The 15,965-nt window shown below is 54.9% G+C and overlaps 1 long non-coding RNA gene across 1 annotated transcript; it reads right to left on the bottom strand.

Moving 5' to 3' along the window:
• Positions 1-1,637: 1,637 nt before the first annotated feature.
• On the bottom strand, positions 1,638-14,511 carry LOC142908382 (uncharacterized). The gene is made up of 4 exons (XR_012931704.1): positions 14,428-14,511; positions 10,722-10,982; positions 8,936-8,989; positions 1,638-1,838 (listed from the first exon to the last, which is right to left on the bottom strand). It is a non-coding gene; the product is annotated as an uncharacterized LOC142908382 (long non-coding RNA).
• Between the last annotated feature and the right edge of the window lie 1,454 nt (positions 14,512-15,965).

Below are 15,965 nucleotides of genomic sequence, written 5' to 3'. Positions count from 1 at the left end.
CACTCACTCACTCACTCACCCACTCACCCACCCACTCACTCACCCACTCACTCACCCACTCACTCACTCACCCACTCACTCACCCACTCACCCACTCACTCACTCACTCACCCACTCACCCACCCACTCACCCACTCACTCACTCACTCACCCACTCACCCACCCACTCACTCACCCACTCACTCACCCACTCACTCACTCACCCACTCACTCACCCACTCAACCACCCACTCACCCACCCACCCACTCACCCACCCACCCACTCACCCACTCACCCACTCACCCACCCACTCACCCACCCACCCACTCACCCACCCACCCACTCACCCACCCACTCACTCACCCACCCACTCACTCACCCACTCACCCACTAACTCACTCACTCACCCACCCACTCACCCACTCACCCACCGACCCACTCACCCACTCATCCACTCACTCACCCACTCACTCACTCACTCACCCACCCACTCACTCACCCACTCACTCACCCACTCACCCACTCACCCACCCACTCACCCACCCACTCACTCACCCACTCACCCACTCACCCACCCACTCACCCACTAACTCACTCACCCACTCACTCACCCACTCACTCACCCACTCACTCACTCACTCACCCACTCACTCACTCACCCACTCACTCACTCACTCACCCACTCACCCACTCACTCACCCACCCACTCATTCAACCACCCACTCACCCACCCATACACTCACCCACCCACCCACTCACTCACTCGCTGACCCACCCACTCACCCACTCACTCACTCACCCACTCACTCACCCACTCACCCACTCACTCACTCACTCACCCACTCACTCACCCACTCACCCACCCACTCACTCACTCACTCACCCACTCACCCACCCACTCACTCACCCACTCACTCACCCACTCACTCACTCACTCACCCACTCACTCACCAACTCAACCACCCACTCACCCACCCACCCACTCACCCACCCACCCACTCACCCACTCACCCACCCACCCACTCACCCACCCACCCACTCACTCACTCACCCACTCACTCACCCACTCACCCACTCACTCACTCACTCACCCACTCACTCACCCACTCACCCACCCACTCACCCACTCACTCACTCACCCACTCACCCACCCACTCACTCACCCACTCACTCACCCACTCACTCACTCACCCACTCACTCACCCACTCACCCACTCACTCACTCACTCACCCACTCACCCACCCACTCACCCACTCAACCACCCACTCACCCACCCACCCACTCACCCACCCACCCACTCACCCACTCACCCACTCACCCACTCACTCACCCACTCAACCACCCACTCACCCACCCACCCACTCACCCACCCACCCACTCACCCACTCACCCACCCACTCACCCACCCACTCACTCACCCACCCACTCACTCACCCACTCACTCACCCACTCACCCACTCACCCACCCACTCACCCACCCACTCACCCACCCACTCACTCACCCACTCACCCACTCACTCACCCACCCACCCGTCACTGCTGCTGGTGATCTTCTCTGTCCAGCCCGATACCTCGACCCAGACCCAGACCCCAAATCCTCCCCTCCACCTCCTCCACCTCCTCCACCTCCTCCACCACCTCCTCCACCTCCACCACGACGTCGACTCGCACGCCGCCTGGAGGAGGTGGAGCTGGAGGATGACGAGGTGGAGCTGGAGGATGACGAGGTGCATGAACGCACGAAGGAGGTTTTGAGACGTCGGCAGGTAGGGTCGACGTTGCAGGCGCTAGCGGCTTGCAGGCAGCTCGTGGTGGTGGTGGTGGTGGTGAGGGTGGTGGTGAGGGTGGATAGCTCGCCTGGTGAGGAGGGGTGGGGTTGGGGGTGAGGGGAGAGTGGGGGTGAGTGGGTGGGTGAGTGGGTGAGTGAGTGGGTGAGTGGGTGGGTGAGTGGGTGGGTGGGTGAGTGAGTGGGTGAGTGAGTGGGTGGGTGGGTGAGTGGGTGGGTGGGTGGGTGAGTGAGTGGGTGGGTGAGTGGGTGAGTGAGTTGGTGAGTGGGTGGGTGAGTGGGTGGGTGAGTGAGTGGTTGGGTGGGTGGGTGAGTGGGTGGGTGAGTGGGTGAGTGAGTTGGTGAGTGGGTGGGTGAGTGGGTGGGTGAGTGAGTGGGTGAGTGAGTGGGTGGGTGAGTGAGTGGGTGGGTGGGTGGGTGAGTGAGTGGGTGGGTGGGTGGGTGAGTGGGTGGGTGGGTGGGTGAATGAGTGAGTGGGTGGGTGGGTGAGTGGCTGAGTGAGTGAGTGGGTGAGTGGGTGAGTGGGTGGGTGGGTGAGTGAGTGGGTGAGTGAGTGGGTGGGTGGGTGGGTGAGTGGGTGGGTGGGTGGTTGGGAGGGTGAGTGAGTGGGTGAGTGAGTGGGTGAGTGGGTCAGTGAGTGAGTGATTGTGTGAGTGGGTGAGTGAGTGGGTGGGTGGGTGGGTGAGTGGTTGAGTGGTTGAGTGAGTGAGTGGGTGAGTGGGTGGGTGAGTGGGTGGGTGGGTGAGTGAGTGGGTGAGTGAGTGAGTGGGTGAGTGGGTGGGTGAGTGGTTGAGTGGTTGAGTGAGTGAGTGGGTGAGTGGGTGGGTGAGTGGGTGGGTGAGTGAGTGGGTGAGTGGGTGGGTGAGTGGGTGGCTGAGTGAGTGATTGAGTGGGTGGGTGAGTGTACTAGTGGTCAGTGTAGTGGTGGTGAGTGTACTAGTGGTGAGTGAAGTGGTGAGTGTACTAGTGGTGAGTGTACTAGTGATTTAGTGTACTAGTGGTGAGTGTACTAGTGGTGAGTGTAGTGGTGAGTGTACTAGTGGTGAGTGTACTCGTGCTGAGTGAGTGTACTAGTGGTGAGTGTACTAGTGGTGAGTGTAGTGGTGAGTGAGTGTAATAGTGGTGAGTGTACTAGTGGTGAGTGTAGTGGTGAGTGTGAGTGGTGAGTGTAGTGGTGAGTGTACTAGTGGTGAATGTAGTGGTGAGTGTAGTGGTGAGTGTACTAGTGGTGAGTGTAGTGGTGAGTGTACTAGTGGTGAGTGTACTAGTGGTGAGTGTAGTGGTGAGTGAGTGTACTAGCGGTGAGTGTAGTGGTGAGTGCACTAGTGGTGAGTGTACTAATGGTGAGTGTAGTGGTGAGTGTACTAGTGGTGAGTGTAGTGGTGAGTGTACTAGTGGTGAGTGTAATGGTGAGTGTACTAGTGGTGAGTGTACTAGTGGTGAGTGTACTAGTGGTGAGTGTACTAGCGGTGAGTGTAGTGGTGAGTGTAGTGGTGAGTGTACTAGTGGTGAGTGTACTAGTGGTGAGTGTACTAGTGGTGAGTGTAGTAGTGATTGAGTGTACTAGTGGTGAGTGTACTAGTGGTGAGTGTAGTGGTGAGTGTACTAGTGGTGAGTGTAGTGGTGAGTGTAGTGGTGAGTGTACTAGTGGTGAGTGTAGTGGTGAGTTAGTGTAGTGGTGAGTGTAGTGGTGGTGAGTGTACTAGTGGTGAGTGTAGTGGTGAGTGTAGTGGTGAGTGTACTAGTGGTGAGTGTACTAGTGGTGACTGTACTAGTGGTGAGTGTACTAGTGGTGAGTGTAGTGGTGAGTGTACTAGTGGTGAGTGTACTAGTGGTGAGTGAGTGGTGAGTGTACTAGTTTTGAGTGTACTAGTGGTGAGTGAGTGTACTAGTGGTGAGTGTACTAGTGGTGAGTATACTAGTGGTGAGTGTAGTGGTGAGTGTACTAGTGGTGAGTGTACTAGTGGTGAGTGTACTAGTGGTGAGTGTAGTGGTGAGTGTAGTGGTGAGTGTACTAGTGGTGAGTGTACTAGTGGTGAGTGTAGTGGTGAGTGTACTAGTGGTGAGTGTACTAGTGGTGAGTGTAGTGGTGAGTGTACTAGTGGTGAGTGTAGTGGTGAGTGTACTAGTGGTGAGTGTACTGGTGGTGAGTGTACTAGTGGTGAGTGTAGTGGTGAGTGTACTAGTGGTGAGTGTAGTGGTGAGTGTACTAGTGGTGAGTGTGGTGGTGAGTGTAGTGGTGAGTGTACTAGTGGTTACTGTAGTGGTGAGTGTACTAGTGGTGAGTGTACTAGTGGTGAGTGTAGTGGTGAGTGTACTAGTGGTGAGTGTACTAGTGGTGAGTGTGCTAGTGGTGAGTGTACTAGCGGTGAGTGTAGTGGTGAGTGTACTAGTGGTGAGTGTACTAGTGGTGAGTGTAGTGGTGAGTGTACTAGTGGTGAGTGTACTAGTGGTGAGTGTAGTGGTGAGTGTACTAGTGGTGAGTGTACTAGTGGTGAGTGTAGTGGTGAGTGTACTAGTGGTGAGTGTAGTGGTGAGTGTACTAGTGGTGAGTGTACTGGTGGTGAGTGTACTAGTGGTGAGTGTAGTGGTGAGTGTACTAGTGGTGAGTGTAGTGGTGAGTGTACTAGTGGTTAGTGTAGTAGTGAGTGTACTAGTGGTGAGTGTACTAGTGGTGAGTGTACTAGTGGTGAGTGTACTAGTGGTGAGTGTAGTGGTGAGTGTACTAGTGGTGAGTGTAGTGGTGAGTGTACTAGTGGTGAGTGTACTAGTGGTGAGTGTAGTGGTGAGTGTACTAGTGGTGAGTGTACTAGTGGTGAGTGTACTAGTGGTGAGTGTAGTGGTGAGTGTACTAGTGGTGAGTGTACTAGTGGTGAGTGTAGTGGTGAGTGTACTAGTGGTGAGTGAGTGGTGAGTGTAGTGGTGAGTGTACTAGTGGTGAGTGTAGTGGTGAGTGTAGTCGTGAGTGTACTAGTGGTGAGTGTACTAGTGGTGAGTGTACTAGTGGTGAGTGTACTAGTGGTGAGTGTAGTGGTGAGTGTACTAGTGGTGAGTGTACTAGTGGTGAGTGTACTAGTGGTGAGTGTACTAGTGGTGAGTGTAGTGGTGAGTGTACTAGTGGTGAGTGTACTAGTGGTGAGTGTACTAGTGGTGAGTGTAGTGGTGAGTGTACTAGTGGTGAGTGTACTAGTGGTGAGTGTAGTGGTGAGTGAGTGTAATAGTGGTGAGTGTACTAGTGGTGAGTGTAGTGGTGAGTGTGAGTGGTGAGTGTAGTGGTGAGTGTACTAGTGGTGAATGTAGTGGTGAGTGTAGTGGTGAGTGTACTAGTGGTGAGTGTAGTGGTGAGTGTACTAGTGGTGAGTGTACTAGTGGTGAGTGTAGTGGTGAGTGAGTGTACTAGCGGTGAGTGTAGTGGTGAGTGCACTAGTGGTGAGTGTACTAATGGTGAGTGTAGTGGTGAGTGTACTAGTGGTGAGTGTAGTGGTGAGTGTACTAGTGGTGAGTGTAATGGTGAGTGTACTAGTGGTGAGTGTACTAGTGGTGAGTGTACTAGTGGTGAGTGTACTAGCGGTGAGTGTAGTGGTGAGTGTAGTGGTGAGTGTACTAGTGGTGAGTGTACTAGTGGTGAGTGTACTAGTGGTGAGTGTAGTAGTGATTGAGTGTACTAGTGGTGAGTGTACTAGTGGTGAGTGTAGTGGTGAGTGTACTAGTGGTGAGTGTAGTGGTGAGTGTAGTGGTGAGTGTACTAGTGGTGAGTGTAGTGGTGAGTTAGTGTAGTGGTGAGTGTAGTGGTGGTGAGTGTACTAGTGGTGAGTGTAGTGGTGAGTGTAGTGGTGAGTGTACTAGTGGTGAGTGTACTAGTGGTGACTGTACTAGTGGTGAGTGTACTAGTGGTGAGTGTAGTGGTGAGTGTACTAGTGGTGAGTGTACTAGTGGTGAGTGAGTGGTGAGTGTACTAGTTTTGAGTGTACTAGTGGTGAGTGAGTGTACTAGTGGTGAGTGTACTAGTGGTGAGTATACTAGTGGTGAGTGTAGTGGTGAGTGTACTAGTGGTGAGTGTACTAGTGGTGAGTGTACTAGTGGTGAGTGTAGTGGTGAGTGTAGTGGTGAGTGTACTAGTGGTGAGTGTACTAGTGGTGAGTGTAGTGGTGAGTGTACTAGTGGTGAGTGTACTAGTGGTGAGTGTAGTGGTGAGTGTACTAGTGGTGAGTGTAGTGGTGAGTGTACTAGTGGTGAGTGTACTGGTGGTGAGTGTACTAGTGGTGAGTGTAGTGGTGAGTGTACTAGTGGTGAGTGTAGTGGTGAGTGTACTAGTGGTGAGTGTGGTGGTGAGTGTAGTGGTGAGTGTACTAGTGGTTACTGTAGTGGTGAGTGTACTAGTGGTGAGTGTACTAGTGGTGAGTGTAGTGGTGAGTGTACTAGTGGTGAGTGTACTAGTGGTGAGTGTGCTAGTGGTGAGTGTACTAGCGGTGAGTGTAGTGGTGAGTGTACTAGTGGTGAGTGTACTAGTGGTGAGTGTAGTGGTGAGTGTACTAGTGGTGAGTGTACTAGTGGTGAGTGTAGTGGTGAGTGTACTAGTGGTGAGTGTACTAGTGGTGAGTGTAGTGGTGAGTGTACTAGTGGTGAGTGTAGTGGTGAGTGTACTAGTGGTGAGTGTACTGGTGGTGAGTGTACTAGTGGTGAGTGTAGTGGTGAGTGTACTAGTGGTGAGTGTAGTGGTGAGTGTACTAGTGGTTAGTGTAGTAGTGAGTGTACTAGTGGTGAGTGTACTAGTGGTGAGTGTACTAGTGGTGAGTGTACTAGTGGTGAGTGTAGTGGTGAGTGTACTAGTGGTGAGTGTAGTGGTGAGTGTACTAGTGGTGAGTGTACTAGTGGTGAGTGTAGTGGTGAGTGTACTAGTGGTGAGTGTACTAGTGGTGAGTGTACTAGTGGTGAGTGTAGTGGTGAGTGTACTAGTGGTGAGTGTACTAGTGGTGAGTGTAGTGGTGAGTGTACTAGTGGTGAGTGAGTGGTGAGTGTAGTGGTGAGTGTACTAGTGGTGAGTGTAGTGGTGAGTGTAGTCGTGAGTGTACTAGTGGTGAGTGTACTAGTGGTGAGTGTACTAGTGGTGAGTGTACTAGTGGTGAGTGTAGTGGTGAGTGTACTAGTGGTGAGTGTACTAGTGGTGAGTGTACTAGTGGTGAGTGTACTAGTGGTGAGTGTAGTGGTGAGTGTACTAGTGGTGAGTGTACTAGTGGTGAGTGTACTAGTGGTGAGTGTAGTGGTGAGTGTACTAGTGGTGAGTGTACTAGTGGTGAGTGTACTAGTGGTGAGTGTACTAGTGGTGAGTGTGTGGTGAGTGTACTAGTGGTGAGTGTACTAGTGGTGAGTGTACTAGTGGTGAGTGTGTGGTGAGTGTACTAGTGGTGAGTGAGTGTACTAGTGGTGAGTGTACTAGTGGTGAGTGTACTGGTGGTGAGTGTGAGTGGTGAGTGTAGTGGTGAGTGTACTAGTGGTGAGTGTAGTGGTGAGTGTACTAGTGGTGAGTGTAGTGGTGAGTGTACTAGTGGTGAGTGTAGTGGTGAGTGTAGTGGTGAGTGTACTAGTGGTGACTGTAGTGGTGAGTGTACTAGTGGTGAGTGTACTAGTGGTGAGTATACTAGCGGTGAGTGTGTTAGTGGTGAGTGTACTAGTGGTGAGTGTAGTGGTGAGTGTAGTGGTGAGTGTACTAGTGGTGAGTGTACTAGTGGTGAGTGTAGTGGTGAGTGTACTAGTGGTGAGTGTAGTGGTGAGTGTAGTGGTGAGTGTACTAGTGGTGAGTGTACTAGTGGTGAGTGTACTAGTGGTGAGTGTAGTGGTGAGTGTGCTAGTGGTGAGTGTACTAGTGGTGAGTGTACTAGTGGTGAGTGTACTAGTGGTGAGTGAGTGTACTAGTGGTGAGTGTAGTGGTGAGTGTAGTGGTGAGTGTACTAGTGGTGAGTATAGTGGTGAGTGTACTAGTGGTGAGTGTACTAGTGGTGAGTGAGTGTACTAGTGGTGAGTGTAGTGGTGAGTGTAGTGCTGAGTGTAGTGGTGAGTGTACTAGTGGTGAGTGTACTAGTGGTGAGTGTACTAGTGGTGAGTGTACTAGTGGTGAGTGTAGTGGTGAGTGTACTAGTGGTGAGTGTACTAGTGGTGAGTGTACTAGTGGTGAGTGAGTGAGTGTACTAGTGGTGAGTGTACTAGTGGTGAGTGTGAGTGGTGAGTGTACTAGTGGTGAGTGTACTAGTGGTGAGTGTACTAGTTTTGAGTTTGGTGGTGAGTGTAGTGGTGAGTGTACTAGTGGTGAGTGTACTAGTGGTGAGTGTACTAGTGGTGAGTGTAGTGGTGAGTGTAGTGGTGAGTGTACTAGTGGTGAGTGTACTAGTGGTGAGTGTAGTGGTGAGTGTACTAGTGGTGAGTGTACTAGTGGTGAGTGTAGTGGTGAGTGTACTAGTGGTGAGTGTACTAGTGGTGAGTGTGTGGTGAGTGGTGAGTGTACTAGTGGTGAGTGTACTAGTGGTGAGTGTAGTGGTGAGTGTACTAGTGGTGAGTGTACTAGTGGTGAGTGAGTGTACTAGTGGTGAGTGTAGTGGTGAGTGTAGTGGTGAGTGTACTAGTGGTGAGTATAGTGGTGAGTGTACTAGTGGTGAGTGTACTAGTGGTGAGTGAGTGTACTAGTGGTGAGTGTAGTGGTGAGTGTAGTGCTGAGTGTAGTGGTGAGTGTACTAGTGGTGAGTGAGTGTACTAGTGGTGAGTGTACTAGTGGTGAGTGTACTAGTGGTGAGTGTAGTGGTGAGTGTACTAGTGGTGAGTGTACTAGTGGTGAGTGTGTGGTGAGTGGTGAGTGTACTAGTGGTGAGTGTGTGGTGAGTGGTGAGTGTACTAGTGGTGAGTGTACTAGTGGTGAGTGTGTGGTGAGTGGTGAGTGTACTAGTGGTGAGTGTGTGGTGAGTGTACTAGTGGTGAGTGTACTAGTGGTGAGTGTGTGGTGAGTGGTGAGTGTACTAGTGGTGAGTGTACTAGTGGTGAGTGTGTGGTGAGTGGTGAGTGTACTAGTGGTGAGTGTGTGGTGAGTGGTGAGTGTACTAGTGGTGAGTGTACTAGTGGTGAGTGTGTGGTGAGTGGTGAGTGTACTAGTGGTGAGTGTAGTGGTGAGTGAGATCGTTACCAGCACTGACTCTACCTTCTGTGTAAGGTGAGTGCTCCAAATCGTCGCCTCCGCCTACACAAAGACAAAGGTGGCCCAGGTAGCCTCTAGCAGGGCAGTAGGGGCAAGTGCTGAGACACAGATAAAGGTGTCCCCAGGTAGCCTCTAGCTGTAGGGGCAAGTGCTGTCACACAGACAAAGGTGGCCCAGGTAGCCTCTACCTGTAGGGGCAAGTGCTGTCACACAGATAAAGGTAGCCCCAGGTAGCCTCTAGCAGCAGGGGCAAGTGCTGTCACACAGATAAAGGTGGCCCAGGTAGCCTCTACCTGTAGGGGCAAGTGCTGTCACACAGATAAAGGTGGCCCCAGGTAGCCTCTAGCAGCAGGGGCAAGTGCTGTCACACAGATAATGGTGGCCCCAGGTAGCCTCTAGCAGCAGGGGCAAGTGCTGTCACACAGCCAAAGGAGGCCCAGGTAGCCTCTAGCTGTAGGGGCAAGTGCTGAGACACAGACAAAGGTGGCCCAGGTAGCCTCTAGCAGGGCTTTAGGGGCAAGTGCTGTCACACAGACAAAGGTGGCCCAGGTAGCCTCTAGCTGTAGGGGCAAGTGCTGTCACAAATACAAAGGTGGCCCCAGGTAGCCTCTAGCTGCAGGGGCAAGTGCTGTCACACAGACAAAGGTGGCCCCAGGTAGCCTCTAGCTGCAGGGGCAAGTGCTGTCACACAGACAAAGGTGGCCCAGGTAGCCTCTAGCTGTAGGGGCAAGTGCTGTCACAAATACAAAGGTGGCCCCAGGTAGCCTCTAGCTGCAGGGGCAAGTGCTGTCACACAGACAAAGGTGGCGCAGGTAGCCTCTAGCAGGGCTGTAGGGGCAAGTGCTGAGATACAGTTAAAGGAGGCCCCAGGTAGCCTCTAGCTGCAGGGGCAAGTGCTGAGATACAGACAAAGGTGGCCCCAGGTAGCCTCTAGCTGTAGGGGCAAGTGCTGAGACACAGACAAAGCTCCCCCAGGTAGCCTCTAGCTGCAGGGGCAAATGCTGTCACACAGACAAAGGTGGCCCAGGTAGTCTCTAGCTGTAAGGGGCAAGTTCTGTCACACAGACAAAGGTGGCCCAGGTAGCCTCTAGCTGTAGGGGCAAGTGCTGTCACACAGAAAAAGGTGGCCCAGGTAGCCTCTAGCAGGGCTGTAGGGTCAAGTGCTGACTATTGTACACACAGAGACACAGACAAAGCTCAAGTGGGTAGATGAGTGACTGACTAAGTGACTCACTAACTGACTGACTGAGTGACTGACTGACTGATTGACTGACTGAGTGACTGACTGACTGATTGACTGAGTGACTGAGTAACTTACTGAGTGACTGACTGATTGACTGAGTGACTGACTGAGTGACTGACTGACTGATTGACTGACTGAGTGACTGACTGAGCCACTTACCAGCACGAATTCCCCAGTAGATGTCCAGGCATCGCCTCTCCCCCTGAGTGCCCCTAGGGCACCCACACTGAGTGACTGACTGACTAAGTGACTGAGTGACTGACTGACTGAGTGACTGAGTTACTGACTGACTGACTGAGTGACTGAGTGACTGACTGAGTGACTGAGTGACTGACTGTCTGAGTCACTGACTGAGTGACTGACTGAGTGACTAACTGACTAACTGAGTGACTGACTGACTGATTGACTGACTGAGTGACTGAGTGACTGACTGTCTGAGTCACTGACTGAGTGACTGACTGAGTGACTAACTGACTAACTGACTGACTGACTGTCTGAGTGACTGACTGAGTGACTGACCGAGCCACTTACCAGCACGAATGCCCCAGTAGATGTCCAGGCATCGCCTCTCCCCCTGAGTGCCCCTAGGGCACCTGCAGTGCCCCAGGGGCCCGAGGCGGAGTGCCCCCAGGGCCTCCTCGCACAGCCACGAAGGCGCTGTGGGCGTCGCCGGTGGGCGGGGCTCTGGGGAGGGGCGTGGCTGAGAGGGGCGTGGCTCGAGGAGGAGGCAGTGGCGGCGAGCGGCGGTGAGGGAGGGGCCACAGGAGGGGAGGGAGGGGCAGAGGGAGAGGGCTGAGGGTGGGGGTGGGTGGGGGGGTGAGTGGGTGGGTGAGTGGGTGGGTGAATGGGTGGGTGGGTGAGTGGGTGGGTGACTGGGTGAGTGACTGGGTGAGTGACTGGGTCAGTGGCTAGGTGAGTGACTGGGTGAGAGACTGGGTGAGTGACTGGGTGAGTGGGTGGGTGAGTGGCTGGGTGAGTGACTGGGTGAGTGGCTGGGTGAGTGGCTAGGTGAGTGACTAAGTGACTGGGTGAGTGACTAGGTGAGTTTCTGGGTGAGTGACTGGGTGAGTGACTGGGTGAGTAGCTGGGTGAGTGGCTGGTTGAGTGGCTGAGTGAGTGACTGGGTGAGTGACTGGGTGAGTGACTGGGTGAGTGGCTGGGTGAGTGGCTAGGTGAGTGACTAAGTGACTGGGTGAGTAACTAGGTGAGTTTGTGGGTGAGTGACTGGATGAGTGGCTGGGTGAGTGGCTGGCTGAGTGGCTGAGTGAGTGACTGGGTGAGTGACTGGGTGAGTGGCTGGGTGAGTGGCTGGGTGAGTGACTGGGTGAGTGGCTGGGTGAGTGGCTGGGTGAGTGGCTGGGTGAGTGCCTGGGTGAGTGACTGGGTGAGTGGCTGGGTGAGTGACTGGGTGAGTGGCTGGTTGAGTGGCTGAGTGAGTGACTGGGTGAGTGACTGGGTGAGTGCCTGGGTGAGTGACTGGGTGAGTGGCTGGGTGAGTGACTGGGTGAGTGGCTGGTTGAGTGGCTGAGTGAGTGACTGGGTGAGTGGCTGGGTGAGTGGCTGGGTGAGTGACTGGGTGAGTGGCTGGGTGAGTGAGTGGGTGAGTGACTGGGTGAGTGGCTGGGTGAGTGCTTGTGTGAGTGGCTGGGTGAGTGGCTGGGTGAGTGACTGGGTGAGTGGCTGGGTGAGTGGCTGGGTGAGTGACTGGGTGAGTGGCTGGGTGAGTGAGTGGGTGAGTGGCTGGGTGAGTGGCTGGGTGAGTGACTGGGTGAGTGGCTGGGTGAGTGGCTGGGTGAGTGACTGGGTGAGTGGCTAGGTGAGTGACTGGGTGAGTGACTGGGTGAGTGGCTGGGTGAGTGCCTGGGTGAGTGCCTGTGTGAGTGGCTGGGTGACTGACTGGGTGAGTGGCTGGGTGAGTGGCTGGGTGAGTGACTGGGTGAGTGGCTGGGTGAGTGGCTGGGTGAGTGACTGGGTGAGTGGCTGGGTGAGTGAGTGGGTGAGTGGCTGGGTGAGTGGCTGGGTGAGTGACTGGGTGAGTGGCTGGGTGAGTGGCTGGGTGAGTGCCTGGGTGAGTGACTGGGTGAGTGGCTAGGTGAGTGACTGGGTGAGTGACTGGGTGAGTGGCTGGGTGAGTGCCTGGGTGAGTGCCTGTGTGAGTGGCTGGGTGACTGACTGGGTGAGTGACTGGGTGAGTGAGTGGGTGAGTGACTGGGTGAGTGGCTGGTTGAGTGGCTAAGTGAGTGGCTGGGTGAGTGGCTGGGTGAGTGGCTGGGTGAGTGACTAGGTGAGTGCTTGTGTGAGTGGCTGGGTGAGTGGCTGGGTGAGTGACTGGGTGAGTGGCTGGGTGAGTGGCTGGGTGAGTGACTGGGTGAGTGGCTGGGTGAGTGAGTGGCTGGGTGAGTGGCTGGGTGAGTGACTGGGTGAGTGGCTGGGTGAGTGGCTGGGTGAGTGACTGGGTGAGTGGCTATGTGAGTGACTGGGTGAGTGACTGGGTGAGTGGCTGGGTGAGTGCCTGGGTGAGTGCCTGTGTGAGTGGCTGGGTGAGTGACTGGGTGAGTGAGTGGGTGAGTGACTGGGTGAGTGGCTGGTTGATTGGCTGAGTGAGTGGCTGGGTGAGTGGCTGGGTGAGTGGCTGGGTGAGTGACTGGGTGAGTGACTGGGTGAGTGTTTGTGTGAGTGGCTGGGTGAGTGGCTGGGTGAGTGACTGCGTGAGTGGCTGGGTGAGTGGCTGGGTGAGTGGCTGGGTGAGTGAGTCGGTGAGTGACTGGGTGAGTGGCTGGGTGAGTGACTGGGTGAGTGGCTGGGTGAGTCGCTGGGTGAGTGACTGGGTGAGTGGCTGGGTGAGTGGCTGAGTGAGTGAGTGGGTGAGTGACTGGGTGAGTGGCTGGTTGAGTGGCTGAGTGAGTGGCTGGGTGAGTGGCTGGTTGAGTGGCTGAGTGAGTGACTGGGTGAGTGACTGGGTGAGTGCTTGTGTGAGTGGCTGGGTGAGTGGCTGGGTGAGTGACTGGGTGAGTGGCTGGGTGAGTGGCTGGGTGAGTGACTGGGTGAGTGGCTGGGTGAGTGAGTGGGTGAGTGGCTGGGTGAGTGGCTGGGTGAGTGACTGGGTGCGTGGCTGGGTGAGTAGCTGGGTGAGTGCCTGGGTGAGTGACTGGGTGAGTGGCTAGGTGAGTGACTGGGTGAGTGACTGGGTGAGTGGCTGGGTGAGTGCCTGGGTGAGTGCCTGTGTGAGTGGCTGGGTGAGTGACTGGGTGAGTGACTGGGTGAGTGAGTGGGTGAGTGACTGGGTGAGTGGCTGGTTGAGTGGCTGGGTGAGTGGCTGGGTGAGTGGCTGGGTGAGTGACTGGGTGAGTGACTGGGTGAGTGCTTGTGTGAGTCGCTGGGTGAGTGGCTGGGTGAGTGACTGGGTGAGTGGCTGGGTGAGTGGCTGGGTGAGTGACTGGGTGAGTGGCTGGGTGAGTGAGTGGGTGAGTGACTGGGTGAGTGGCTGGTTGAGTGACTGGGTGAGTGGCTGGGTGAGTGGTTGGGTGAGTGACTGGGTGAGTGGCTGGGTGAGTGGCTGAGTGAGTGACTGGGTGAGTGCCTGGGTGAGTGGCTGGGTGAGTGACTGGGTGAGTGGCTGGGTGAGTGACTGGGTGAGTGGCTGAGTGAGTGGCTGAGTGAGTGACTGGGTGAGTGGCTGGGTGAGTGACTGGGTGAGTGACTGGGTGAGTGGCTGGGTGATTGACTGAGTAAGTGACTGGGTGAGTGGCTAGGTGAGTTACTAAGTGACTGGGTGAGTGACTGGGTGAGTGGCTAGGTGAGTGACTGGGTGAGTGGCTGGGTGAGTAGCTGGGTGAGTGGCTTGGTGAGTCACTGGGTGAGTGATTGGGTGAGTGACTAAGTGAATGGGTGAGTGGCTGGGTGAGTGACTGGGTGAGTGACTGGGTGAGTGGCTAGGTGAGTGACTGGGTGAGTGGCTGGGTGAGTGACTGGATGAGTGACTGGGTGAGTGACTGGGTGATTGACTGGGGGAGTGGCTGGGTGAGTGGCTGAGTGAGTGACTGGGTGAGTGCCTGGGTGAGTGGCTGGGTGAGTGACTGGGTGAGTGGCTGGGTGAGTGGCTGAGTGAGTGACTGGGTGCGTGGCTGGGTGAGTGACTGGGTGAGTGACTGGGTGAGTGGCTGGGTGAGTGACTGAGTGAGTGACTGGGTGATTGGCTGGGTGAGTGGCTGGGTGAGTGACTGGGTGAGTGGCTCACCTTCAATGCAGTCCATCGATTGTGATGCAGAGTTGTCTGTGACTGGAGCGAAACACACAGACAGAGACAATGTTGACCCAGGTAGCCTCTAACAGGGCTGTAGGCGCAAGTGCTGTTCACTACACACAGACAAAGCTCCCCCAGGTAGCCTCTGACAGGGCTGTAGAGGCAAGTGCTGTTCACTACACACAGACAAAGCTCCCCCAGTTAGCCTCTGACAGGGCTGTAGGGGCAAGTGCTGTTCACTACAGACAGACAAAGCTCCTCCAGGTAGCCTCTGACAAGGCTGTAGTGGCAAATGCAGTTAGAAGGGAGTAGCTGCAGCTGCGTCTATGAAGGCTACCGGCACTGTGGCTACACACACAGACACACAGAGACACAGACACACACACACACAGACAGACACACAGACACACACACACAGAGATACAGACACACAGACACACACACAGACACACAGAGACACAGACACACAGACACACACACATTTACACTCACAGACACACACAGTGTCACACAACAACAACCACCATTCGCCACTAAGTGGCAGTGATGTCACCACGACGCTTGTGCCAGGCTATGTGCACCCTGAGGCCACGTGAAGTGTCGAACGCCCGCTGGCAGGAGGTCACGGGGCAGACCCAGGTGCCACGGGTCGACTGACTGAGATGACTGGCTGATGCACCACCTGTGCCCCCTACTGTGGCAACCTGCTGTGCTTTAGCCACCCGGCGCTCCGCTCGTTGTTCTGAGCGTCGCTCCTCCGCCCTCCGTTGTTGTTGGAGGGCGACTGCCTCCAACTGCCCAGTAGCGTCCTTCACGAGCCTCCTCCACAGAGGCCGATCTTGACACCGCTGGTACCGGTCATCGGCAAGTCCACTCAGCTCCACGTCCTCCTGTACCACATCACTCCATCTCTTCTCTAGCCCGTGCCGCGCCCGCTTTGCCCCCTCGATCCGGCCGAACAAAAGCTGTTTCGGCATGCGGTGGCTGGGCATGCGGGCTACATGACCCAGTCATCGCAGCCTTGCCTGCCGGAGGAGCTCACCGATGGGACCTTGCCCAGATCTTTCAAGGATTTGTGAGCTCCTCACACAATGCAGCCTGGTTAAACCCAAGATGGATCATAGGCAGGCCAGCCTAAATGTTTCTACCAGGCGAAGATGTTCCATTAGGGGGGTCCACGTTTCGCAAGCGTAGAGAAGGGAGGGAATGACCGTGGCCGAGAAGACCCGAAGCTTAGTGCGGAGCGACAGACCAGGTAGCTTCCACACAGCGTTACGCAACCGATGAAAAGATATTGCCGCTCGACTAATTCGGAGTGAGACCTCTGCTGTTAAACTGGAGCCAGTCATAAGCACACTGCCCAGGTATGGGAAACTCTCCACTCTCTCCACAACTGTCCCATCACCGATTGGGAGTTGTGGTGGTGGAGTGTCCGATGGTACAAAATACCCAGGCAGGTGCTTAGTTTTGGTGGGGCTGATGGTAAGGCCCCACCTCTTAGTGGCAAGCACCAGGTTTAGTAGCAGTGTCTC

Source organism: Petromyzon marinus (assembly GCF_048934315.1).
Source record: "Petromyzon marinus isolate PM22_M1 ecotype Great Lakes invasive population chromosome 83 unlocalized genomic scaffold, UKy_Petmar_22M1.pri1.0 chr83_unloc.1, whole genome shotgun sequence".
NCBI classification, from domain to species: Eukaryota; Metazoa; Chordata; class Hyperoartia; order Petromyzontiformes; family Petromyzontidae; genus Petromyzon; species Petromyzon marinus.
The sequence above is the reverse complement of the archived record's forward strand: the minus strand, read 5'-3'. Positions and strand labels throughout refer to the sequence as shown.